This window comes from Corvus cornix, chromosome 11 (genome assembly GCF_000738735.6).
Source record: "Corvus cornix cornix isolate S_Up_H32 chromosome 11, ASM73873v5, whole genome shotgun sequence".
NCBI lineage: Eukaryota > Metazoa > Chordata > Aves > Passeriformes > Corvidae > Corvus > Corvus cornix.
The window spans coordinates 14,966,053-14,993,552 of NC_046341.1; the positions used below are offsets into that span (position 1 = coordinate 14,966,053).

Below are 27,500 nucleotides of genomic sequence, written 5' to 3' on the forward strand. Positions count from 1 at the left end.
GACTGTGGCACTCTAGGAAATTCTAGTGTGATCATATATGTAATTCATTTTTCTGCTCAGCATTTGTGAGTCCTGTATATTAGCCAATTGTGAAATATTTGGAAAACACATCATTGAAAGTAACATTTCACATTTGTATTTTCCCCTAAGTGTATTTAACTGTTAATGAAAGCCATGGGACTGAAAGCTGTTGAGACAGAAATCTTATTCAGGAGACTGGAGCTGTAGTGCTCTCTGACTCATTTGATCCTCCCATGTCTCCTTTGGGATTCAACCATTTTTAAAAGGAATTACAGATAGCAGTAGAAGAATAGCTTTGTCACTGACTATTCATTCCATGGTGCTTCAACATAGGGCACAGATTAGTGTAATTTATTGTGTTGAATTTTGTTTTCTGGACATCTGTTCAATATACTCAAACTCCTCCTGTATAAGACTCTGAGGAGCCATCATTTGGTAGCAGCTAGAAAACATTGGGCTAGATATTCACTGGTGACTTGGAGGTATAACTCTTTATGCATTGGATCGCCAGTGCCCTGAGCTATCCAATTGTCTGTGTCAAATAACCCCAATGTGCCTTGTGTCAAATATTACCGATGTCACTATTGACATTGTGTCAAAAAATGTCATACCTAATGTCTGTCACTGAAGAATGGTGGCAGAGTCACAATTTGACAAAAAACACTTAAGGACAGATAATGGAAGTAACGTGCATCTTTCTCATTCCCCTAACAGGGAACCAAGTAAATTGTGAGTGTCTGTTCAGATTTTCTTATGCTGACCACATTTTGTGTTGTATATTTCTAGCTGCAGCGATTTTAGATTTGAACTTCTTAAAAATATTGGTAAACAGGGGAAGTTATTCAAAACAAGCTTCAAATGAGCCAAGCTAGCAGGCACAGCTGCAGCTGGTGTAGAGCAGCTCCATGTTAGTCCAAGGCAGGAGATGGCGTCAAATGTACAAATGCAGTGACACCAGAGACACTGGGCCATGAGAAGCACAGTGGAGAAAACAGATTTGGTTACTCTCATTACACTTCCCTATATTGTCTATATTATATATATAATGTATATTATTTTAAAGTATTAAAGCTTTTTAAAATTTGAAACTCGTGATCACATGCTATGTGATAGTCATTGTTTTTGAGAGAAGGTGTTATTGTTACTTTCCTTAAACTTTTCTAAATGGCTGGATGAGGCTAATTCCTCTGCATCTTATAGTGTTTTAAAACTTTACAGGTAGAATCTCTTGCCTGTGTGGATGTAGCCAAAAAAATACCTAAAGCTCTTTCCAAAGAGACACATTTTGAAGCTTTTTTGCTTATGGGAGTTATGGGATAATTTAAAATACCCTGATGCTGATTTGTAGATTAATTTTTTTTTTTTTTAATTTTTTTTTTTTTTTAGGATTTGAGTATTTTGTTTTTAGTTAGTAGCATCTCTTGAGTCTCTCTGGCTCATGGAATCAAGGTCTGTATCCCTTCAGAGGCAGCATCAGGGAGTTCTGCTGTTCTTGGATTGTACTGTGAGCAGCAGCATCTGGCAAGAGTTTGGCTTTGAGCAGACAACTTTAGTAATTCCAAAGTACTTCTGTTAAGTAGTAGTAGTAATAAAAATAAAATTATAGTGAACTGTAAAGCAACATTATACTCTGCTCCTAAGCAGTTTTCTCAAGCAGAGGCCTCATGTTGCCCTGAAAGCCTCTGGACTCGTGCAAGGAATGTCTGCTTGTGCTGTCCAGGCAGTTGGTGTGATTTGTTAGAGCCACGAGGTCAAAGCTTCCCAAGCAGTAGAGAAATGCTAAGAGACAGAGCTTGATGTATCCATCAGAAGGCTGACATGTTGTGAGCTGGTTTGGTATTGCAGAGCTTTTCAGGAAGGGAAGGAGTCGGATGCAGACAGTAAACATCCTAATGCCTGGGTCAACACACAGAATCAAACACTGCTGGGCTTCTCTGTGTGGGTACCTGCCCTGTGCCCTACCTGAGCTGGCTGCTGCTCAAAACCCCATTGCACTGGGACTGTGAATCACCTGGTGCTGGAGTCCTGTGTGGGTTCTTAGACACATAATTATTTTTTTTTAAAGTGCTCTGAATTTTGAATCCATACTGAAATTATGTTTCTGAAACATATTTGCCTAGAACACAATAACAAATAGAAAATACAATGCTCTCAGATCATGAATAAAAGCTGGGCTGCAGTAGAAATACTCGGGAAGTTAACAAAAACATAGAGGCAAAGCATTTGCCTAATTATCAGCATAACTGGATGTAACAAACAAGGAATAAATCACTTTTTTGGCTTCATTATGTTAAATTTAAAAATCCAGTCTTGAGCATTTTACCTCTGAAATAAACAGTATTTTCAAGTTCAGTGCTGCCAACATTTCTCAAATAAGTGAAATGGCTCAGGTGATATTTAAGATGATTTTGTGTATGATGAATGGCTCATTTACCATCTTACATTTAAACTCAGAGCACATTGAAATGTGTTTGAAAGTCTGGATGAGTACATCTGGACTCACTGGCAGGTTGTCTTCAAAATAGCAAACAAGAATCTTCCAAAGTTTTTATAGGAACTTTTCTTAATCTAGATCCTGTCCCTGAAAGGCTCCTTCCCACTTACCACCCCTTCATTGCTTTGAGTGTCCCATGTTCCCTTATCACAAGAGGCACCATCTTTTAGGGCCTTAAAAATACGTTAATTTTGCATTAATTAGTAATATAGGAGCTTTTCCTGATGTAGTCTTGGCCTCCAAAGTAAGAAGCAGAGAAAGTGAGAAGCTCAGCTCTTCCTCTGTAGATCTTGATTCCAATCTGAGCAGTGGGATGGAACTAAAATGAGAGAGGCTTCTTTTCATCCTTTAAAAATTCCAGATATTAAAAAGTTTTATTTCATTGGATAAAATTGCTCAAGCTGTTCTTTTTGAATAAATAATATATACTTTGAGATTCCTGAATTCTTCTCCTTTTGACATTCATACGCAATGATGAAGTTGTAGGTTAAATGCTTTCTTCAATTAAAAAAGGGGAAAGAACAACAAAAGGGGGAACTCCAGCAGGAGTGGGTGAGTGAATGTGCTCTACCAGAATAACTGAGCCTGATGCTCAGGATATTCACTTATCTTGTGTGAACCTAAATCCCTGATCTACCTTTTCAGAGCCAGGCATGAATGTAAGCCTTTCCCATTCAAGAGGAATTTCCTTATTTCATCCCCCTATAAGGTTCCTGTGGGTCCTTTGTTTTCCTTTTTATTTTTCTCCTGACCACTACTTTTATGAAATCCTGGTAATGCTGATTTGTTCTGTTCATTGCAGGGCTTTCTGCATCTGCCTACTCTCTGTAGCAAAGGCATGAATTCTGAATTTGTAGTAATTCTAAAAACATTAATTCCCATAAAAATAGTTAATAGCTGGACTTCATGTTTGACAAAACACTTAGCACAGTCAAGTAAGATGGTTAAGTTTGTTTAATACACAGTTATAATAAGTTTCTATCAATTTAGTTTAAAATTATCTTCCTCCTATTTAGCAGTTTGCTAATGAGAATACCTGTATAACAGTAATACTTTAATGGTATTTACTAACATAAATATTTGCTTTCTAGAGGCAATGTTACACAAAATTCCTGAACTGCAGTCTAAGCAACTGCTGGAATGTTTGAGGTAAGAAACCTGACCTTTAGGGAGGATCAACATCAGGAAAACAGAGTTTCCACTGTTTGTGACTTGTGTCCATAGTGAAGGGGCTTGGAATGGCAGGAAGGTGACTGACACACACTGCTGAACCACAATGGAAAGTTCTTCTCTTTATAATGATATTGGTAAGAGAAAATATTTTGCATGAATTTCAGCATATCCTTGTACACTCAAAAAGGCAGTTTGTCAAGGTCCTTCTGTGACAGATAAGGGAAAATAAATAGAAAGAGACCTTCATTTATACTAAATGTTAGGAATTGCAAAACCTGTGTAGAAAAGAAGAATTTTGAGTCAGCTGCTGCTGAAGTTACATTAGCTGCAGCTTAAAGCAGAACAAAAGAGTCGTCTTTGAGGCATCGTCTTTTCCACATAAATTCTGCTCCTTCTACCTCAAACTGTTTAGTTGCCAGCTATTATTGTCAAGTGCTTGCATTCAACATGCATCAAAACGTGGTGTGTCCATGTGGCTGCAGTTGATGCTCGAGTGACAGTCCTGGCGTGTGATCCGAGCAGCTCTGTCTGGGGGCACAGACACACAGCGACGGACACGTGGAAGGGCCAAGTTTCACCAGCCCTTTCTCCACGGAGGGGCTTGTCCAGGTGGTAGATGAATATACAGGAGCCTTCTAAAATAGCAACCTCCCACAGGTTTATTCTTGGAAGTGCAGGAGTTTGTCTGGTATATTCAGGTGAGTGTTGACATGAGACTGGGGCAGGAACAGTCAGCTGGTAACATTTTTTCCAGGGTGGGCTTACAGTTGAGATCTGGAATGGGGATGCACTTTATTTATGATGCCACTTCTCTTATTCTAATTATTATTTTTTTTAGGGACTTCTTTGCAAAGGGTCTTCTCTTTCTTCTTTTTTTTCTTAGCAAAGTATTCCTACTTAGCTTATTTATTTTTCAGCTTTAAAACATCAGCATTTTATAGATCTGAATTTCACAATGTGGGGATGATTGCTACGTACAATTTGCAAAATTGTGATTAACCAGCCCCTGTTTCGAGTCAGTTCTCCCTAATTCACAAAAGACTTCCAAGAATAGTCTGCACAAAATTCAGTGTGCAAATTGTAGGGCAGATTTTTAGAGGGCAGTTTAAAGAATGAAGTCCTAAGGGTTTTATCTATATTTATATCTCTTGTTAAACCAAACTCTTATGTAAATGTTACAATCTGTAAATAACAAGCTGAGCCGCTTTCTTAAAGGAAAGATTGCATCCACATTTTTTGAGATTTGGCAAAATTATTAACTTGCACAATAGACTAATATACAAGTATATTTGGAAGCAACCAACACTAGGCTGTGTCTTCATCTGTATTTTATGGATATTTAAAGGTTTAAGAATACATAGACCTTTCATTTTCCTGTAAAAATTGTCTCAAATTGAAAAACACTGCCCTTAGTGATGGCTTGAAAAAATGGAGATAGCTTTTGTATACTTTTACTTTTTATAGCCATTAATGTTGTAGTAAATCTTGTATTATTGTATACAGTCTAGATTATTCTTCATTCTTTTGCCTTTGGACAGGAAAGAAATTACTGGCTTCCATCAGTGTTATTGGCAATCCCCATATTCTGACATCTGTTCCTTTCTAAACATTTTACCAACCTTGATGAAATGTAGTTTAGTGTTAGAAGCTGACTTGAAGAAAAAATTGGATGATAAAAAAATAACATTGATTAAACACCAGAAGTAATTTACCAATGACTATCAATATTTTGATGGCCATTGCAGTTTATTGCAGAAAACCTAGACATCTTATAGTAATTTTAATCATATATAAATCTTTGAATTAAACTGAATAAATGAATTCTCATTTTTTAAACAGAAGGATGAGAGACTTATTTTACTCAATTTTAATCAAGCTCTTTGAGCCGTAGTCCTGAGAATGTTTGGGGCATATTTTACAGATGCCATGCAATGGACAACTCCTCAGATTAAAAATCTCAATTAATATTTTTTAATACACAGTGGAGATATCATTTGTGATGTTGTCCTTTCCATGGAGCAACACTGGATCTGGATTTGCCCTCTCTAGACCAGGTGCTGGAGTAGAGGGCACTCCAAGGGGCCTCCAGCAAGAAGGGTGGTGGGTCTCTGGTAAACCACAGCTTTATTCACACCCCTCTTTATTAACTGGGCTTCATTAAAACAAAGCAGAGCGATAAAAAAAAGTGTGATTATTCCCTCTCAGGTGCCAAGCACAGAGCAATTATGGTGTGTCTTCCTCCACTCTGTAGGGGGTTGAGCTGCAAGAGGACCCTTGCAAGAGGTTGTTGAGGGCTGGGGCAAAAGCAGGGGTGAATGTTTCATTTCCAAGGACTGGAACAAGTTAACTACACAGAGAAGGAGGTGGTATGAAAAACATCTTCTTGGGAAGGGAAGTATGTGGGAAATAAATTGAACACTGCAGAGTGCGTGTTCTGATATTGTGAAAGGTAGATGTACAGGAGGATGGGAAGGTGTGATTAGATATTTTCAGAAGCACTTAGCAACAGTGTCAGTGGAGCTGTTGAAATTCATGGGGTTTACTGTGGACCAGGAATGTTTGGGAGCAGAGTTTGGGCAATGCTGAGCTACAAGCCCCATGCCCTGTGTGTGGGTCCTCCCTGCAACGTTTTCAGTGAAGCTGTAACACTTCAGAAGAGTGAGGAAGGCACATTTCTCCAGCACTGTGTGTGTCTATGGACCATTGAGGACAAAATGAAATTGCAACTCTTGAAGGATTCACTTTGTTGCACCAAGATTTTCAAAGGTGGAATTACTTCTCTAGCAATAGGGTCCTAGAGGAGTTTTTGATTCCCTTCCCTTTGAGAGAAACTTGAACCATGGAGGGTTCAAGGTAGTTGCTAGGCTGTTTGAAGTGGAGGGGATTTGAGAGATTTGTTTTCTCTGTTTTACAGAATATTTTAATTTGAAGGAAATTTTTCCTAGCAAACCGCCTTTAGAAGCTTCACATTTATTATCAAAACAGTTTTCCTTTCATTTCTTAAAAGTCATGTATGGTAGGAGTAACTGAGTGGTCTAGGTTAAAGGGGTGTATAAACTGACAATTTTTGTGTTCTAGTAGTCAGTGCTAACCATATAAAAAAAATCACACATTTCAGCCAGAGACCTCTCAGCATGTTTTATAAATTCATTCAAAGATGAATGAATTCTCACTGTTCCTTGCTGAGGCTATTTAGTAGAGAAAACTAAACATTATAGACAAAATGTCACTTTTCAAAAGTGCATTGTTTTTCTTAAATCTGATTTTTTTTCTTCCTGAAAACATGTTGGATTCAACTGTGCTTATATGTACTTACCAGGAGTGCAGTCTGGTGGTCAGGAGACTGTCCTGGGTACTGGGCTGACCTGGGTTCTGATGCATGTCATTCCCAAGCCTGAGTGTCTCAGAATTTATATATAAAAACAAGAATAAAACAATTTCTGAACCAGACAAAGGAATGAGACTTGGCTCTCCTCTGCTGTAGTGTGTTCCTGTAACCACCAGGAGACGGACATCTTCACTCTGTCTTCTTCCAACAAACTAAAGTCAAGATCTAAAAATTATTTTCATGCTACTGTACAAAACAAACCTTTCAAATCCATAAAAAGAATCTACTTCTCCACCTCCCCCCCAAAAAAAAAAAAAAAAAAAAAGAGAGATAAATTAGACATGAAAGAAAATTGTCATTGTGTGGTCACATTTAGTATCTCATTCAAGGATGGGGAAATTGAGAGGAAGACTCAGTTGTTTGCCCCGGTGTCCCACAGCTCAGCCAGCAGGAGCCTGACCACGGCCCCAGTGCCGACTACCCAGGGCCATGTTCAGGCAGTGGGTTCCTGCCCTCCCTGTCAGACACAGAATGCCTGGTGGCCTTCCCCTACCCTCTCCCAACCTCCCTTTAACGTATGGTTTCAAAGCTGTTGATGTTCACCTGCTCAGATAGGTGTACAGACTACTAGTAGGAGCTACATAAATATCTGACAGATGCACGCGTTCACCCTGGGATTAATGCATTCTGGACTCGGACCCGTCAGCATCACACCCCTTCACAAAGGCATTTTATTTTTTCACTTGCTCATGTGGTGTACACCTGTGACATGCTGGCAATGCACTTGCTTGCAGTGAGAGAGCCCCTCAGGTTCAAAGCTATCCTTCTATCTTTGTTCCTTTATGCGTGAACCTTTTGAGGTTTTCTCTTAGTGTTCAAAAGGCTTGAGTGTGGCATTACATCTTTAAAACCTCTTCTGACCCTTTTTTGAATATGCTGAATATAAAAGCAGAAACAAAGCAAGGAGAACTAGATAAATAGATGCAGGGAGACGTCATAAGGAAAAAAAATATAAGCTTGTGAGCTTGCCAATATTACTTCATGCTTTTTATTGCAAACCTGTAAACTAACAATAGCCCACCACCTCACGCAGCTGGGTGTGTGAATTGAAGGTGTGCTGAATGTGTGGGCTTTCCAAACAGAGCACAGTAACAGCAACACCTGTGCTAAACCACTTTGCACTGATTTTATTTTTTACAATATTCTCAGTCCTTCTCTTTTTAAAAGTCTGCATGGGGGGAACACAGAGGACTTGTCAGATTTAAGTTTCAGTTTTAGGACTTCTCTCTCAAGCTTTGATGGACCTGTTAGAAAATCATGTGGATTTACATGTATCAAATCAAATGTAGGACTGAGTCTTAAAACAGAGGAGAGATTGTTCATCTTGTAGACCCACCTTTGCTGATGTACGTTGGCTTTGGCTAACAGGCTCCTTGCAGCTCAGTCCTAGTTTGCTTGGTTGGTTGGTTGATTTTTTTTTCTTTTAAGCAGCCAGTGTTTCAATAGCCAGTTACAGCAACAAAATGGTTAAGAAAAATACTAATAGTCTGTAAGTGTATATCTTAAGGCACATCACTTATTTAAAATTATTAATATTCAATAATTCATGGTTGTTTAATGAAATGACATATCAAATCAGAAAAAATAGAACTGAGAAATTTCTATAACTTAAATCTCATCACTGCAGGACCACATAGTTACTATCATTGCTATTATTATTTGGTATTGTAGATTACGTTTAGTGTTATGTTTAATGTTAAATTTCAGGCATAAAAATCAGATGATTTTCACTGCCAAAAATTTACCGTAACATTATGGGCTATGAATCTGAAAACTGTAAAGATGGGCATCATTCAGGTAAAATCTAAGCATGCCTTTTTGGTCACTTTGTCAGCAGTATAAATGGGTCCAAGGGTTGCTCAGAGGGCTAGTTAACCTTTTCTCCTTTAACAACAGCTGAATTTGAGGTTCTTTTTCACCTAAGTACCTACCAATTTATATCTGTAATTCCTATTAATTCTGAGTCACTCTTTCTTACACTGTTGTTACTTGAAATGGAAAATATTGGTTACAATCCAAGAGAAAAATTTATAGCCTGTCATTGTAGCCTTGTGCTACTTCAATATAATAATACAAATGCATTCCCTCTTTGTGATAAGTGTATTTTTCCTTTTACTTTCTCATGCGATGTTCAGACCCTTTCCAGACTTACTTTGTCTCTGTGATTCCAGAGATTATAAACGCTCAAGGAGCCTTTAAAGATATTTGTTACCCTCTAAAGCAAGGGAAGCAGACTCTCTTGTTCTCTGTCACACTCGGGCTGAGGCTGCAGAAGGCAGTTTTCATCTTATATAGCTAAAAGTGGGGGCTTTTGGTACTTCCCTGTTAGGTCACCTTATAACCTTGTGGATATTTCCCCTACATTTTCAATGGGAAATAGAGCATTCTCCAATGTTAAAGAAGGTAGAAAAAGTTTTTCAGGGCCAATCAAGTTCCTGTTGATGTGTTTAGTGAGATGAAGATGGAGCTTAGGAACACAGAAGTGCTGCTTGTTTTAGAAGTGAGAAGGAGACCCACTGGACAAAATTTTCTTTCCAGTAATCAAGGGAAGATGGGAGTCTCGCAGCAGTAATACGGACTCCTCTAATTACCACTTCCAAGTTATTAGCATCTGGAGCCCTTTTTCCCTTTCCTATCTAGCAATTACAGAGTGGGATAGATTAGCATGTTGCAGAAGCTGTAGAGTGGACTAAGTTTCTCTCTGTCGGCACTTGGTTGGTTGCTGAAATTGATACTTTTAGCTGAAGTCCAGGCTTTTTACCTGCCCTGGAATCCCAGGCTGTTCTGTTCATAGATAATGCATATTCAAGGACCACAAAAATTATTTATTTACTTCTCTGCTCCCTGCCTCCACCAGAGAAAAAGAAACACATCTTAAAAAGCCAAAGAAAACCAGTAAGACACATGTTTTGCACATGAAGAATCACGTCTATAGTAAAATGGGATCCATATGTGTGTTTTGGATGTGAGCATCAATGCTCAGTTTAGCTTTGCCCACATGCCAGGGCGTATGCGCTGCTGCTGAAAACTCAGAATTTTCTTGCTAAATCACACACAAAATTTGAGCTTGAGGTTGCATTAATGTCATAAGTTCATAGTTTTCTGTTGTTTCTTTCCCCATGTATAGTGTCCTTTGTTTATAACTCAAATCCTCTCAAGATTAAACTTTAAAAAGACTCTGTGATTTAATGGACTTAGGATCAGATTCTAACCTCCAGCATGAAACAAGCCTGACTGTAGCACTCAATGGCAATAAAGGATTGTTTGCAGTTGTGAAGCAATGACCGCCAAACATTATTCAGAAAAAAGATGCTGGGATGAATTTTTGCATGGATGAAATATTCAGATGAATGTTAAAAAACTGCGTAACAATAGACAGTGACATACAGAAAGGGTAAAAGAGAAATTACTATCATTCCAACACAGCACTGCACTAATTTTTTTCTTTTCCCCACAACCATAAATACCTTCGCTTCAAGTTAGCATATTTCTTTATGTGAAGCCTTTTTCTGTCTTGTACATATGTCCTGCAGAAGGATCTGGACAGATCGAAAACTGTCCTGCTTGAAGGTGTTTGCAGTTTTAAAATGTATAAAGATAATTGACTTTTCAGTTCATCTTCCAAGTTTTGGACTTGTTTATGCATATACATTAATTTTATTCCTTCCCTTCACTTTCCTCCAAATAAGACCTATCTTGTAAGTTTAAGATCAGATCCTTGCTGCTGCTCAGGTACTTTGTACTGCTCTGGTAGTGAAAACATCTGTGACTTCACTGGCCTCCGGAGGATTTGAAATACATTCTTTAGACAGTCCCTCGGCAAGTGGCAGCAGTAGCAACAGTATCCCACCCCGTTTTTCCCTCTGAGGATATACTTGTAGCAGGGGGAACAACCTGTGACTCTGCGATTAGTTCCTGGTCTGGTGAAACACGATGAACTGACTGGGGAGCAGTTCTGAAGCTTGTTCTACTGTACGCCAAGTTGTTAGTGGGGAATCTGAAAATTATTTTGGAGACCAGTGCTATCACATCTCAGTTATTTTCAGGGAATAGGAAATGAGGTCCAGATTTTAAATATGGAAATAACCTTCCTGTTTCTGCCCAGAGTTTAGCTGTTTTGGGGGGCACTAAAGCCATGTAATATAAACAAAGCAAATTTGAAAGTAAGTAATGCTCCAAGGCAAAGGGGGTTGAGGAGGGGAGAGATGTCTTTGTGGCACTTATTTTCTTGATTCTCTGTTCTTGTCATCATGGTCTTGATCCTGAAAGATATGGCAAGCTGCTTGCTACTAGCACTTTGTTATATAGTAACTTTTGAACCTTCCTACTGGGGTTAGGTGATCAATTACTTTATAAAGAAAAAAGGGTGTTTTTTCAAAAGCTGTGTTTTATTTTCATTTATAATTACCTCACATCAGCCTTCAATCTGGAATCTTGAATTGGCCACATATGTGCACTGACTTGCATGTAAAAGATCTGTGATAGCCGTCACATGATGTTTCCATACCATAATTATTCTCTGTATCAGGCTTTCAGTCCTTGAGAGATCTGGAAAATCTACAAGAAAGCCAGTTTGAGTGTACCTATGGGAGTCAGAACTCAGCTCAGGCTTTTATGTCATCAATAAATATGCTTTTTAAAAAAGGAAAGGAAGTGCCTTTAACTTCTTACTGTCTTATCTTTGTGTTAGAGAGCAGTTTCTTAAAACAGTAGACCCATAGAAGGAAAGCCATCAGCTGGAAATCTGGTCCATGCGAGTGCTTTCATGAGTCGTTTTCGCATCTCCCCCTAAATGTTCTTGTTAAGTTTTGTGGTTTAAGAATCATCTCTCAGATTCTTCTATGGAATGTATATTTGCCTCATCTGTTGCATAAGAAATCCATATGAAGATAAGAGGGTTTTGATTTTTCAGGGGGAAAATGGTTAAGCTGATTTTTACTGAACTGCTATTGCTTGCTGAAAGTACATGTATAAAATACATAGAAATAGCTTCATTTCCTATCAGGTGACCTGAATATCTTATCTATAAATATGTTATTTCAGAAACATTTACATACTATTCATCTGTGAGTTGGGCTTTTAAAAACTTGTCATGACTTCATAGGAAATCCATACTTCTTACGCACCTTAGGAAATAATTTTTGCAGCAACAGAGATCCCAGGGAGTTTTGTGGGACTGGGCAGTATGTCAGGACTATAACTGTGAAATGCACTTGAAAATAAGGCTAAAGGAGATCAATACAGGTAACTTTTCACTTGGCCAAAAGAAAGTGAAAATGTTATGGGTGCTCAGCAGCGAGGCCTCCTGAGAGCCTCAGGTGGGAGTTCCTTTCATTCTGATGAGGATGTGCTGTCTCGCAATGGCATCGCAGATAGATTCACACAGATTTCCTTAGAAATACAAACACCAGTGCTTGCATGAACTCCCACATGAAACCTTGGTTTCATACCTTCCTATAGGTGGGAGCTGCCATACTGTGAACCCGCAGGACCCCTCTGGCAGGTCGCAGAATCCCACAGTTGTGCCGTGCAGCCCCGGCGCTGCGGAGGCCAGCCGGAGCCGTCGGAGGACGACATCAGCAAATCAGTGGCTAATAAAGACAGGCAGCAACAGCAGCAGCAGTGTTGGCCTTCTCCACAGCAGGGTACCACAGATGTTTCAGATAACAAAGTGAGCTTCGCTGACAGAACATGTGTGTAATATATAAAATAATGGGAACCGAAAGAGGGGGGAAAAAAAAGGCCACTCCAATCCACCCATGTAAAAATGTTTTTTATTTATAAGTGAGCAGCTGAATACGAATGTTATCTGCTTCCACAGAAGTAAAAAATAGCAGGCTGATGTGGATGAGAGACTTCACATGGTTTCTAGCAAAATAGACTGTGCACTGAAATCTTTTTCTTGTCCCTAGGGTGGGTCTGGACCTACAGCTGGGGCAAATCCATGCAACTTTATTTTCTAGCAATTATAATTTTACCTCTTCTGATGATATGTCTGTGCTGTGGTTGGAGGGGGATTGTGGCCATGTTCCTGTGTAACACTGTGGGATGCTGGACAGTTTTTGGACAGGACAAGGTTTAGCAAATAGTTGCTACACTGAGGAGTTTTGCAGGGTGGACCTGGAATATGCAGTGATGATCCACAACTACCTGGAAAAAAACCCCATGAGCAGCTCTCAAGTAAGCTAAGTAGCTGTGAACTGGAAGAATTATAGTAGAAATCCCTGGTTTTGTGATGTAATAGGCTTACCCTCTACTGTTCAAGTGTCCCAAAGTAATAAGATCAACCTCATAGTTGAGGAATCCTTGGGTGAAGGAGACTTTCACAGTTCTTTTCTGCCCCGGTCCCAAGGGCATGAACAAGGAGCATGAATGGGGCACCCTAGAAATTGCCACGTCACCCAGTGCCACAGGTATCTGGCGGGTGGTACCACCATGTAAGGGCCCCATAATGACTCTGTGCGTGGCCTGCTGAGTAAAGGTCTGCAAACAGGCCAGAAGATAACCTGGAATGCCTGCTCATGCCCCTCCATGTGTCCTTTCTGTGTCTGTGCCTCACAGCCAGCGCTCAAACACCGCGAGCGAGAGCTGCCTGGGGGTGTGTGACTTGTTAGCCTGCTTTTGAGGAGTGAGAGACAGTGGGATTCAGCAGGATGGAACAGGAAGCTCCTATTAGAGGCTAGTAAATGTTTCCTTGTAAAATGGGGAGATGCTTATGTGAGTCCAGATATAAAGTGAAAGTAAGACAGCCCTCAGAGGGATTACTGAGGTAATAAATGTACTTACTAGGGCAGTGTGTGCCAGAGCAAGACAGAAATGGGCTAAGACCAGAAGAGAATTAGAACCTCAAGTGCAAGCTGAAGCTCAGTGGTCAGATGAAATTCAACCCTTTCCTCTGAGAAAAGAGTATCTGCCCTGACTTATCTGGGATTGGCATGGCCAATGAGAAGAACAACAGTGTAGGATTTCTGCTATGTGTCCTGCTTTAAGCAGTAAGACATGAACACAGAGTATGGTAACCAGCTGAAAGAGGATTTGGCTCTCAGCATATGCATATTTTATGTACAGAATGTGCTGTTGCAACTCCAGCACCTCAACGGGTCAGAGTCTGTTTGTGTGTCAGATTATTGCAGCATGTGGCTCGACATCGCAGGGTGGCTGAAATCCTCTGAGACTGCCTGTGGGATCTGTGGTTTGGCCCAGCACAATGCTCCTCTGCATGTGCAGAATAGAGTCATCTAAACTGTGAGAGGTGAGGGCATGCAACCACTCACAGTAAAATCAACATGAAATCAGAGGTGCATGATCTACAGTAGATGTTTCTGTGGCTGAAATGTAGCTATGGGTTAGGCAAATTGCTCCAAAAATCCTGTGGCTATGTATGTATTATGGTCACTTTATCAAGATTTATTATTTTAGTGTTTCTCCAAAGACAGGTATGTAAAAGCAGGACTTGTATAATGTTTTCCTTAACTGAAGAAAGTAAAAAAAATCCTGATTTTTTTTTAAAAATTAAAGTATTTTTTTTTTCTCCTCTGAGCAACATCTTACAATTGAGATCCACCTTGAACATGCCAAGGTCAGAATTCAAGACACAGAATATGCTCATGAAGCTGCCCAACAAGATACCTTTATTCAGCCAAATTGGAAAACTTGTGTGTAACTCAAAAGATCAGAATAGAGTCCTTATTGAGCAAGGTTAGGAGGGATAGAAGCAATCGGCTTATATAGAGTATTTTTACTTCATAGGAATGTGGTTCTGATTGCTGAAAATGTATCCTTTGCTGAAGTACAAGCATAATCCTATGCCTTCTTTGCCCTTTGAGTAAAAGTATGCTTAATAGCAATTTCAGGGGAAAAAAAAAATCTATTTAAAGCCTGTTGAGCGGAATATCCACTTATAGAGGGAAGCTATAAGTGAATAATGTTAATAGAGTTCTGTTTTGTAAAATGCATGGGACAACTAATAGAATCAAGCTCCTGTAACAGTGAATGATTGAATTACATTTAAAAGAGTACCTAATTTATGACCTTTAAGGATAGTTTTAGAGCTGTCTGTTTTTGTAAATCCTAGAGCACCTTCATACAAAAGTTTTTAGAAATCTCATCTCTCACTTTATGTTGTGGTCAGAGGAACTTTTGTGCTATTGTATGTCAGTAGTTCCATTAAAACGTTTAAGTAGGCTAATTACTGAAAAAAATGCATTCTGGAGAAAATTATTATACCTGTTTATTAGTGTAGGAGAAGTTCTTAATCTGGGAGTAAATTTTGAACAGTAGCAATGAACAATGACCTCACCAGGACCTCCTCAGAAAAAGAAATTAAGCCCTTAAATACTAATTATTGAGTGTTTTCCCCTCAAAACAGGAGATTTTTAAAAAGTAGAAATTTGTGCATAATTTCCACCAATCACTGGCATGTTATGTAGAGGAACATGAAGTTTTATACTCCTATCATTTTTTTTCCTCACATTCATTTTTACAGTATGTGTTTGTTTTATTGCTGTGAAACTCTGATTCAGTGTTATCATGTGCAAAGGAAACCCTCAAATTTACTGCATGCTTCATTAAAACTGTTTGTACTTTTATCAGTTTTAAAGAGGCTGCTCTTGCAGTCATTTGATGCTGTTTTTGCCTTGCACTGTTGAGGAAAGTCAAGTGAATTTGAGAGCCCTTCCATGTAGCACTGGAATTTCTACAGACACTCTGTGTGGGAATACCCTTCCATAACGCTCTGTTAGGTTTTACGTCATTCCTTAAAACGTTCTACAATTTTGTTAGCTTTTGTGCTGCAGGGTTCTGCCTGCTGTGGTGCCATTGATTGCTCATCCTAAAAGAAGGCAGAGAACAAAGGTGGAATAAGCTGCTAATCTTCTGGATCAGCCAGATGTTATTCAGTGGTATATGGAAATTTAAGGCACCGATCCTTAGGGAAAAGAGGTGCAGGAGAGGGGCTGTGAGGCTGCCAGAAGCAGTCACTTCCTTGTGGCACCCCGGTTGCCTGAGCGCTGGTGCGTCATGCTGCCTTAAATGTGGCTTTTGCCTGCTGGGTGCAATGGAGCCCTCTGTGGAGCATCACATTTCCAGAGAGCTACAAATGGAATCGGCTACTTTAAGAATGTGATAATTTGATTTTTTTTTTTTGAAGATCAGTTTAGCAAGGCAGACCCTAGCACTTTATAGGTCTTGCTTGTTTGCTATGAAAGCTCTGGCTGTAGCTCTGTCTGAGTTCCTGTTGAGGTAATCTCAAAATTCTGCAGAATCAGAGCCAAAAGGGCTGGACTGCATGTGTATAGCTAAAGAACAGACTAGAAAAAGACTGTGAAATTTCTGTGGCTGATCATACTTATGGTTCTGTTGTTTACAATATAAAGTAAAAAATATATTGTTTTACACAGAAGCTCCATTATAGGTCAGGCCTTTTCTTAACCAGCCACTTGAGAGTGGCCCCACTTGACTCCCAATACAATTTACTCTGACCATTAGTCAAGGACTGTTTCTGCTCTGTCTGTGGTGTTCCCAGCTCCATATGGTGGTAGCTTAAGGCTGATCTAAGAGTAAACAAGAAGTGTGCAGGGTTTCGGTCACACAAAGGTGTGGGACTCGGTCTATAAATTAAAAAGAGTTTAAATGCAGGGGGAATAGTCTATTTCACACCAAATATGCCAGGAACCAGAGGTTAGGTTTCACCCCTTTTTGTCATGCTTGTTGGTTCATTATTGCAAAGTAAAACTTTTTTTTGGAGAGATTTTTTGTTATCTTTTTGCTGCTTTTCTGAAAATGAAGTTCCTGAGCTATGTTCAGCATTCACAACAAGGAGATATGCTGGCTTTGCCCCAAACTGCTGACAGTCTCGATACTTTTACAGTGAACATCTCTGGAGCACTGAGGAAGATTTTTGGAGGATGAGAAGGAATGTCAGGCTAAAGTACCGTAAATAATTTATAGACCTCAGATAATTGTCCTGTGACAGCTCCCAGTGCTTCCAGTTTCTTCCTACCACCCCTGTTTTCAGCTATCAGTTATAGAATCTTGACTTAATATTGCTAATTGCATAGTAAACAGAACAATATTGTTTGCCCCAAGACAGATTACCATTTCTCATTACAGAATTCACATAGACCACAAATCATTGATACCATCTCCACCAGTTATAATAAAGTTTATCTTCAATCTGATAAAAAGCATGTACTGAATAATAACTGTTGCTCTTATTGTAAGTGGTTTAAAAACATGCTTTTTTAAAAGCTGTGTAGTTCACTGAAGTTGCAATTCTGCATTTGCCCTAGCCAAGAGAGGTGAGAGTTGGGGACAAAAATGGTCAGATTTCCAAGCATGACTCTGTGGGTGCAGCATGTGTGGTGGCACTTGACAGCTGATGAACTTCTTACTGTTATCACAGTCAACTAAACACAGACAGTCCCACTTTCCCTGCATTTATCTGTATTTGTACTTGAACCCATTGCTCACTGCATCATGGATTTGCATCTTTAGCTTATTCATAGAGAATTAAAGTGCAGTGGATTCTGTAAGAAGGTTTATCTCTTCAGTTCAAACTGTAGAGATCCTTGATGGTCTGCAGGTTTCTGACTCAGTCCCAAGAAGAGCACTTGCACCTGCAGCAGTGCAAGGACAGGCACTAAATCCTTATGGAAAACTGCCTGAAAAAACAAGTTCATTTTACTTATCTCCCACCACTGCTTATGCACACTCATAGATGAAGAAGAAATAATTTAGTACGACACAAACAACACAAAATCCATAAAGGGAATACAGAGGCAGAAGTATAGATACTGCAGTACTTTTCAGTTTTTTTGCAGAGGTGGAAATCTTCCAGTTGTGCATTTCAATCTGCCCAGGAGAAATTAGATACTCCTTGGGGAGGCTAATCTTTTAGCCCTATATGTTTTTATATCCTATATGCTGAGATGGAACCATTTGCATCATTGTGTGTCATTTTGTAAATGATTGGCCCAAATGCTAGCTGTCACAGCTGAATTTTGCATTTTGCTACCTCTTTTCACTGCGATGAGGCTCAGCCAGCAGGTTTGGCTCTAAGCACAAACTTCCTCAAAGCCTAGCTCTGCTCCTGAACCAGGGAAGTGCTAGTTTGGTGAGAAGGCCTAAAATCTGGAACCAGTTTTCAAGTTCAGTGATTTCATAAGACAACTCAAAATATTGTGCAAGTCCATCAGGGTTTGGGTTGGGGTGTGTGAAGTTGTGATTGAATCAGGTTCTAGTGTAATTCTGTGGGGAAGCAGGGATTCAGAAGGATTCTTCCAGAGTTGAACCCCAAACTCATTAAAATATTACAATAAAGTAATTAATGCACATGGCCACTAGACACTCTTAAAATGTAAATTTCACAGCTGTAAGAAATTAGATTTGTTTAAAAATAACAGAAGGCTCAAGTACAAATTATGGAGTAAAAGCCTATAAAATTTCAAACTTGGTTTTAAGGCACAGGCTTTTTTTTTTTTACTAGCTCATTTACTTCAGCACTAGTGTTCAGAAACTGAATTCCTTGTCTGCCTTTTGCCTCTGAAGCTGTAGTTAGGTACCAGTGCAGAACTGATTAGGTTGGAAAGTTTTCTTATCAGAACGTTGGACTTGGAGAACAAGGCAAAATTTGCAAGGAGCCTGTGGCCCCTCTGAAGCCCATCTTGTGTTCAGGAGGTGCAGGCACAGGGTTCCCTGAATCCCCAGGTGAGTTCTTAGCACAGCTGGGAGGACAGGTAGGAACAGTTGTTGGAAATGCTGGGTTTTCACTGCACACGTTTTGGCTGGCATGGGCAGAACTCGACCTCTAAGAACTACTCAAATTGGTCAATTCCCTCAAATCCTGCTGTGCCACAGAGGCCAAGAAAGTTAAAGTTGCATCAAGGTTAGAGAAGCAATGGAGCCAACTGGATTTTTCAAGGGATGTAACGTGTCTTTTCAGTGCAGAGGCCTTATTCCAGATTCTCCAGCACTTTCTCACCCGCTGGTGTTTACAAACATGGGCCTGACTATAATGCAAGAAAAGACTTTGGCTAGCAAATGTTCAGCAGTGTATTTTAGTGTGTTTACATTTGAAGCAATGCTGAAATACAGGGCTCCACCATGGCCTCTTGGCACACCAGCTCCAGCAGAGTACTGAAATGGTTGAAGGAAGGAATTCCAGTCAGAATATGTTCCAGATGAATCCTGTTGGAGTTCCATTTCTAAATGTATGCTACGTGCCTAACTATTAAAAAGTTCAGATTATGACCCCTCTAATGTTATTTTAATGCTAGTTTTTAAAATGTAATTATAAATCAAATTGCATTTGAGATATGAAGCTGACAGTAGTGAGCTGAAACACTCTAAGATCTGCTTTAAAAATAACCCCTCTCAAACTTTATTACTGGTTTCAGAAAGAGAGGTGCAAGTGGACTGGCTAGATTCATCCATGCTGTTCTTGTCAGCAGACAGGACAACTCGCTAAGTGCCAGTTGTGTTCTGGTTTACAGAGACAGCACGGGAGCTTTTATCTTTATCTAGAGATTGCACTTCCAACGTTTGAGTATCTCTCTTGGAGCTTAAGCAGAAGACACAAGCTCACTTAAACTGTGTTTCCTCCTTTCTTTTCTCATTCTTTACCATAATGAATTTCTCTGGGGATTAAGACTTCTAAAACCTGCACAGTAACAAAAAAGTTGAGAAAAGCAGGAGTTTATTTGGCAAGTGCAAAATTCTGGGGCAATGCAAAGCAATCACAGGGAAGAAATGCATTTAGTGACTGTTGTGCTGGTCAATGGTATCTGTATGAACGTATTTGAAAAAAAGGGCTGGAAACAATACCAGAAAGACAGAGTTGAGAGAATGCAAGCATTCAGCAGGGTTGAAATGTTCTGTTCAAATAATGGCTATAATGATTTTGGTAACTTCATATTTCTTTTTCCCCCCTTTTAGTAAATGTAAATGTTTGCATTAGATACTCCTGTAACTTGCCTAAAAATTAACTAATCCACAAAGACAGTGCATTAGAAACTATAGGCTTTGAATTTCCATTTATATAGGTGTAGTTTAAGGGGGAGGAAAGGAGGGAAGAATAACTGAGTAGGTAGATCTGAACAAATAAGTCATAGTGACTCCTTAGGTACATTTTGGATTTTTCTTTTCTTGTGAATGTGGAAAGTATTTATTCAGTAGTTGCTTACAGAACTCTTCAGTGAATAATGCATTTTAAAAATCTTTCTTAGTAGTTTTTTCTTTAGATTATTTATAAATTTATAGTCATAGCTGGTTACCTAAATCATGTTATTTCTTCTGTTCCCTGATTGCATGAGTTACGTATTTACTTGATTCAATATACAATGTAAATTGTGATGTTACAGCTGAACATACATCTCAGAATTTTTGTTTGGTTGCTCAGTTACATAAATCAGCCAGTTAGAAGAGGGAGGGGATGTACCACATGATCTACTTAAGCAGCTAATACTTTAAAATTTTGAGATTATATATCTAGAAGTATACATTTTGACCACAGTATGTAGATTATATAAATTGAGTGGTATTATTTCTATTCCCTGATTAATAGTTGAAGCTGTTACATCTACAGAATGAATGTCAATTCAAACTTCAATTTGAAATTTGAAGTCAATGAATATTTAAGCATTCATTCTAGATGTTGACTGTGAAGACATGCTAATATTGGTACAGTACATATGCTCCAAATTTTGCAGACAGACAAAACCAGAAAGTAGTTACATGTTTCTAATGCTGTTAACTCAAAATTTTACTTTGAATTACAATGTTTTATAATATTTACTCAGGTTTCATTTTTACCCTGTTTTGCAGATGGAGAAACCAAGGCAAAGAGGTTAAAGGATCTCTCCTGAGCCCCAGAGTGTGTTGATGTCTGTCCCCTCTCCCTAGACATGTGCACAGACTACTAGACTTCACTGTTCTGGCTGCAGGTAAGACATATTGTACATACAATGTGATCAGTTCTTGAATTGACTTAAACAATTACTAGAAAGGTGAGACTCTCAAATATCTAAATATAAAATATCTAAATATACCAATATTCTGGTTGAATCCCTGAAAATCACATGAAACAGACTATTTTCTGTTGCAGACATAGAAAAATTGTGGATGCAATGGGTTGTTAAGTAATAGCTAAAATGTATCTGTGCATTTGACAAACATCCTTTTTCCTGACAGTTGTTAAACAGCTGGTATGGTGGGTCAAAAACATTTTTCTTTTCCATCCTCAAATAATACTCTTTAAGGGAAGGAGACCTTATGCTTGTGACTTAAGATGTTCTTTATTGGACTGGCTGGTGGCAGACGAGAATATGGATATGAAGGAGTATGTTTAGTCTTTGAATTGTGTAGGTTATGTTTGCACTGGAGTTGCTGCCACCCTTGCAGACGTTGTCCTTTGGAAGGTTCACAGTGCAGTACCACTGTGCTGGCTCTCCAGTTTCTTAGAAAGCTTTTTGGCATCTGAGCAAGCCAGTTCAAAGCTTGCAGGAAGTGCAGTGCCCCAGGGACTGCAGTGTAGACATACACAAAGATTTCACTTTATAACATCGAAAGTAAAACCTTCCTAATGGTGGTTAATATTTGCATGAGTAAGGATTACAAGAATTTATCCTGTGTGAATAGAGAACCCTAAAAGGAGGTCCTAGACTTGAATGGAAAGGGCACTGGTGCAATTCTGTGACAAAGTACTGTATCTTTTACTGGGGCTTTGATCCTGTCACTTGTTCTCATGACATGAACTGCCTTTCTGGTAGGTGTAAGGGTAACACTATTTACCCATGAATTTGTCTGGATTCATTTAGGAAGTGTCATCAAAGCTGTGTGCCAGATCTCTGTGTGGTGCAGGAGTAACACCAGGGGGCAGAGACAGAGTCCCTCTGTATGTTGACAGATTGCTTGCTCTTCTTCCCCAACACATGGAGTGGAAGATGGAGAATTTGTAGACCAATAGACAGTAAGAGGATTGTAGCCTTTGAAGGGTTTATTTTCTGCCTCTTTTCCTTGTCAGGCATGAACTTCTGCGCTAGGTGGTAGTTGTGTATGTAGAGGAGGTAGGAGAGGGTACGAACTCAGACTGCCTGGCTGCAGGTGCCTCAGTGGAAATGCATTCTCACCAGAGCTTCTCCTGGAGGAAATTGGTGACAGCAACCAGGGTCCTTCTGTCTGTTCCAGTGAGGATGCAAACTTGTTTTCCAAGACATAAGGAACAGGTGACAAGGTCCCAGAAGCAAGGTGGGACTCTAAGTTCTGATGACTGCTATCTAACAAGTATTAAATCAAGGAAAGAATGATGACGTCTAATAGTCATGTTATTTCTGGATAGTTCACAGATAAGGTAATAAAGTGGCAGCCTGGTTGACCTATATTTCTCACAGTTTGGGAGAATCCAACCCAAACACTGCTACCACTTTGCAGTTGTGCAGTTTGGCCATGTTCATATGGAAGGACTGACTGAAGTGAATGAGGTTTGTTTTGGAACTGTATTTCAGCATAGTGCATAAATGTGTGGAAGGATGGTCTTGAGGCTGCAGTGGGGTTATTCAAAAGCTCATAGTTAAGTGTCTGCTGAAGTAGTTTGCTGAAGATAAGTTCTTCAGTTTTTCCTGTATGATGTAAACTGATTTCATAAAAGCATTGTGGCTTTTAGAAGAATACAAAGTCTAGCTATGCACTGAATAGTTAGGTGGGTTCCTTATTTGCTTTGTTTAAATTCTTAAATATGCAGTTCTAAATTGAAGAATTTATTTGTTTTTGCCCTGTGTGGCTTTCTCTTCTCTCAGTTTGCAGTGAAAACAATGTCCAGAACTATTCTCTCCTTTTGGGGTAAAGATTCACACAAAGTCAGTCTGTGTGGGTGTGTTCCCTCCTTTGCTACAGACATAGAATCTGTATTTAACTTTGTACCTCACAGCACAGCAACTGTTTGGTGGTGGCAACGTAGGTATACAGTCACAAAAGGACTTCAAATAATTGCTTAAATGACATCTTCTGCAAAATGCTAATCTTCCTGTGAAGGGTCCCCCTTGCAACAGGCGACATGAGCATTTTTATGTTCTGTGTTTTCTGCTGCCATGCACTTAATTCTGTTCAAACTGTATCAAGGAGACTTGAGAAAAAAATCAGCCATTAAAGACTTGCTCTTTGTTTTTTCAATCTGTGACCCCAGCAATCTCTTTAGCAAGCCATGGTTCAGTAAACTGGCACACAGCAGTAGTTCTACAGTGGAAAAATCATAAAACAGATGGAAGCTTTACATTTTTGTTTAGTTTTTAAGAGCAGTTTTTATAACATCGCTTAAAATCATTCTGATGCATCATACTGTTTACACTTAAAGCTTTGTAGCTAAGATGTTTACACTATAGAGAATGTTTTAAGATATTTTATAGTTATGATATTTAGATAATTGGCAAGAAAAAAGATAGTTTGTTGAGATTACAGTGATGTTGGTAACCGTGAAGTAACTTATGAGTCTCAATAAATATGTCCAGTTCGGTGGAAAGTACAAACTCAGTTAAAACAAAACAACACAAGAGGGAATATCTTTTTAGTGAAATCATTTCCTTTTCTTAATCAAAAGATGACAGACACAGCCTTAGAACTCCCATCTGTAATGCACCACTCCATGTATCTGTGTACATGGCTTTTCTTTTTATGATTGATGGTTATATCAAATTGGTCAATTAATATTCTGCATAAGTTCAGTCAAATGATATACAAAACTTCATAATGTTCACTTTACATGCAAAAGTTGAAACGATCTAAAGTGAATCCTGCTCACTTTCTCTTAATACTCTATTTTCAAGATAAATATATTTCAATGTTTTCATGTAGAGGAATGTCTTCAGAGCATAGTTTTGGAACATTTAAAAAAAAAAGTCCCCAAAAATGCATTAATCAAAAACAATAACTCCTTTTAACTTTTGTAACTGCTCAGAAGTGAAGTATGAAATAGTCTGTGTGTGGGCCACAAATGTTGGGAATGCAAACATTTCACAATAAACATGTTTAAATGAAAGTACTTGGCTAGATATACTGGAAGATAGTACATGTTGGGTTAATTAATGCATACTCCATAAAAATAAACCTCACTTTCAAGATCTGACCAATAAAAATCATTAGTATATTTGGATCAGATGTGCTGATAGATGATTTTTATGTATACATTAAAGGTTTGTAAAGCGAATTGTCCTTGAAAAACCCAGCAACAGACTTCAATTTAAAGTCAAAATGTCCCATTACATCTACTCTTTGTGTTTTCCTATAGCAATATGATGAATTATTTCAGTTTTATCTTCTATTCCTGCAATTGATTTACTATTGATGGGCTTAAATTTATCATTTTAAATGTACAAATCACAGCTACATAGCAAGAAACGGTACTTTTGCAGAAATTCTTTGTCTGTAGAATGCAGAATCTGTTTGTAGGCACTTAATAAGCAAATTACTATAACACATTATTTTTCTTCAAAAAACTTCCAGATTTTAAAATGAATCATTTTAGAACATATATAAAATAGTATTTTACATTAAAAATCATGTCATAGTCTTAGGGAAATTGTACTTATAAACAAATATATGAACTGGTTTTTCATTGTATTGTGCTCTTGAGCCAGTTAGAAATTATGAAGCAAACTGAGATTGTCTTTCGTGTTGAATAGTGGTGTTCTCCAAAGCTGGTCTCATTAAAGACAAGGTGGTGATCTGTACTCTGACAGATGTCAGACTACAACCTGGCTAATTTACTAAATTTGTGGTTGCTTTGCAGGAAAGCCGTACTCTACACCCTTAGTGGAGGAGTTCGTATGAGCAGAATTAAATAGAATTGACCCACAGACTCTTTTGAAGAAACAAGATGGACATATTTTACTTTTTACCCCAGTATCTGCAAAGTATACAAAATAAGATGTTTGACAGGTCAAGCCTCAAAGCCAAACATAATATAAACAGGACAGAAATTTAATTCACAGTTAAAATAAAAGTGAAACCCTTCCCCTACAGTTATCAGCAGAAGTATTGTTATTAATTTTAACAGCAGCAGTAGGTATAAGAGCATCTGTGCAGAAGAATCTTCCTGTCTCTGGAGTTAAATTGACTTCATTAAAGTCCAGAGATCCAATGCTGTAATTTTAGATCTTTTCTGTAGCATTCACAAGGTCATTATTCCTGCACATGAGAAGAAACCGCCTTTCCTCAAATGTCTTCATATAATACCATCCAGATCCTGCACTTCATAAAGTTTTTGGTGTTCTGCATTTTAACTCATCTACTAGTTACCTAGGTTTTTGTAAGCATTATAGAGGATTTAGAGGTGAGGGTGATAATCCTGTGTTCAAGTTGGGCAGGTTTCTGTGGAAAGTAGGTTGCACAGAAGATGGCTGCAGAAATCAAGAGGGATGAAGCTAATAGGGGGAGTGAAAATGTCTCTGATGAGTAGATAAGCAAGGAAAGGCTCTGGGAATGTGCTAGCAGACAAAGACAAGAAAGCCTGAATGTGGCACAGCTGAAGAGGGAAGAACTGGTAAGAGATGGGGGTTGACAAGTTTCTGGTATTGACAGGAAACATGATCTGCACAGCTGTATCTGTGACTAACTTGAAACTGGCAGGACATTCTTTAGATGATTGCATCTATCAAACTGCTCTTTAAAGAAAGAATAAATATTTTACCAAAATGGATGGGGGGAAAAAAAGGCTTAGAGCTGCTTTAATAAACTATTAGAAAGCTCTTTTGCAGCCAGTGCCTTAGAAGGCAGTGACTTCTCATGCCTAGAAACTCAGTTCCAGGAAGGGAGCCACTGGTAATGAAGGCAAATAGTGGGCAGGAGGCTGCAGCTTGTACTTTAAATACCTTGCAAGATAACATCTAGCCAGACTATGAGCTTCTAATTCACATCTAATTAATAGGGCATAGGGGAAAAGGCATCTCCCAGTCAGCTCAGGAAAGCAGAAGACACATGGCACGAATTGTTCTTTGGACTGCTTGGTTTTATGCAGCATTTTTTGTAGCACTGGCTGTGCTGGAGCCTTCCCTCTCACTGCAATCGTCCTAGTTCTCCAAGGCCAAGTTTAAACACGTTAATTTGGGTGCTCCTGACAAGTGTGGTAACCTGGAAGCCAGTGTGTGACATTCATTCTGCCGAGATGAAAAGTGCCCTCGAGCACTGCTGCACGTGCCCTAGTTTGCTATTTATTTCAAAGTGGTTGGGATACTCTTGGTGGGAAGTCTAGAGTTAGAAGCAATTGTAAAGTCTCAGTTGGCACAGATTAGTCCCAGGATTTAGTACTAGCAAAGTGACTTAAGCACTAAATCCCTGCCTTTCCCCTCTAGCTTTTTTCAAACTTAGCTGATTACAGGACCTAACTTTGAGATTTTCAGCTAATGAAGATGATACAAAAAGAAGTGATTTGTATAGCTTGATTTCTATTGATGAAATGAATGGTGATTTTTTTAACAAAGAATTACGTACTATCATTCTAGATACTAATATTGCCATTATAAACTAAAACTACAGAGTTTTTCAGCCGTAGAGGATGAGGTTATTAGTGATAGCAGCAGAACCCGTGAGTTGGTAGGCCAAAAGGAATACTTAAGTCTAAGAAAGTAGTGCTAATTTCTACCGTTCCTGTGCAGTGGATGCAGGTTTTGAACTGGACACTTACATGTGTGGAGCACTGCAATAACGGAAAATACATTTAAAAATAGAATCTAAATTCTTGGTTTTTCTAAACTTGTTAGCCACAAAAAGCACAGCTATGGAGAGCATTCTCTAATTCCCCAAGTAGCAGGCTAGGGAGGCAAGGAGCTGTAAGGCACTTAGAAGGACTAAAGGAACTGCCTTTTGTAAAACATTCTGACAAAGTTTATTGCAAACACGTGCCAAAAGCTGCTTTCCTTCACATTCAGGAGGGTGCCAGACAGGTTTGTCAGGCTGGTGCAGGCCGGGGGCTGCTGCTGGGGACCTCCTGGTGGGTCCAGCCGGGTGCTTGCCGGGCTGTCCCGGGCCGTGTGCGGCGCTGGCAGCGCTGCCCTGCGCGCAGCCGCCTCCTCCGAGTGTGTGTGGGGCGTGACGGGCTTCCTGCCGCGGGCCCTGCAAAGTTGGCCATTCACTCGGTTCGGAAGCTGTTAAAACATGCCAAATACTTTGAGTGGAATTTTTTCACGTGTGGATTCGCACGGAAGCAGCGGGGCCCGGCCTCCCACAGCCCCCGCCGGGATGGGCGGTTGCCGCGGCAACCGGAGCGCGGCGGGAGAGGGCCGGGAGCGGCCGGAGCATCACCGGGAGGGGCGGGGGTCCTGCCCCGCCCTGCCCCGCCCTGGCCCCGGCCCCCGCCCAAGTGTGAACCCTCGCCCAAGTTTCTTCTGATTCAGTTAAAAATCGGTGACACCCTATTAGCTGCCTTTCGTCAGAGAGCCT

General features: G+C 39.4%; 1 protein-coding gene across 9 annotated transcripts in view; it reads left to right on the top strand.

Moving 5' to 3' along the window:
- The window catches only part of ZNF536 (zinc finger protein 536), a 344,627-nt gene that overhangs the window by 81,418 nt on the left and 235,709 nt on the right, over positions 1-27,500 (top strand). For 8 of the 9 annotated variants that reach the window (XM_039558356.1, XM_039558359.1, XM_039558354.1 and 5 more), the window contains one exon: positions 20,898-21,016. The gene's annotated coding sequence lies outside the window, so the exon portion shown is untranslated. Of the gene's footprint in view, positions 1-12,662; positions 12,748-20,897; positions 21,017-27,500 lie in introns of those variants that run through there. The other variant, XM_010396530.4, reaches the window with a different exon arrangement.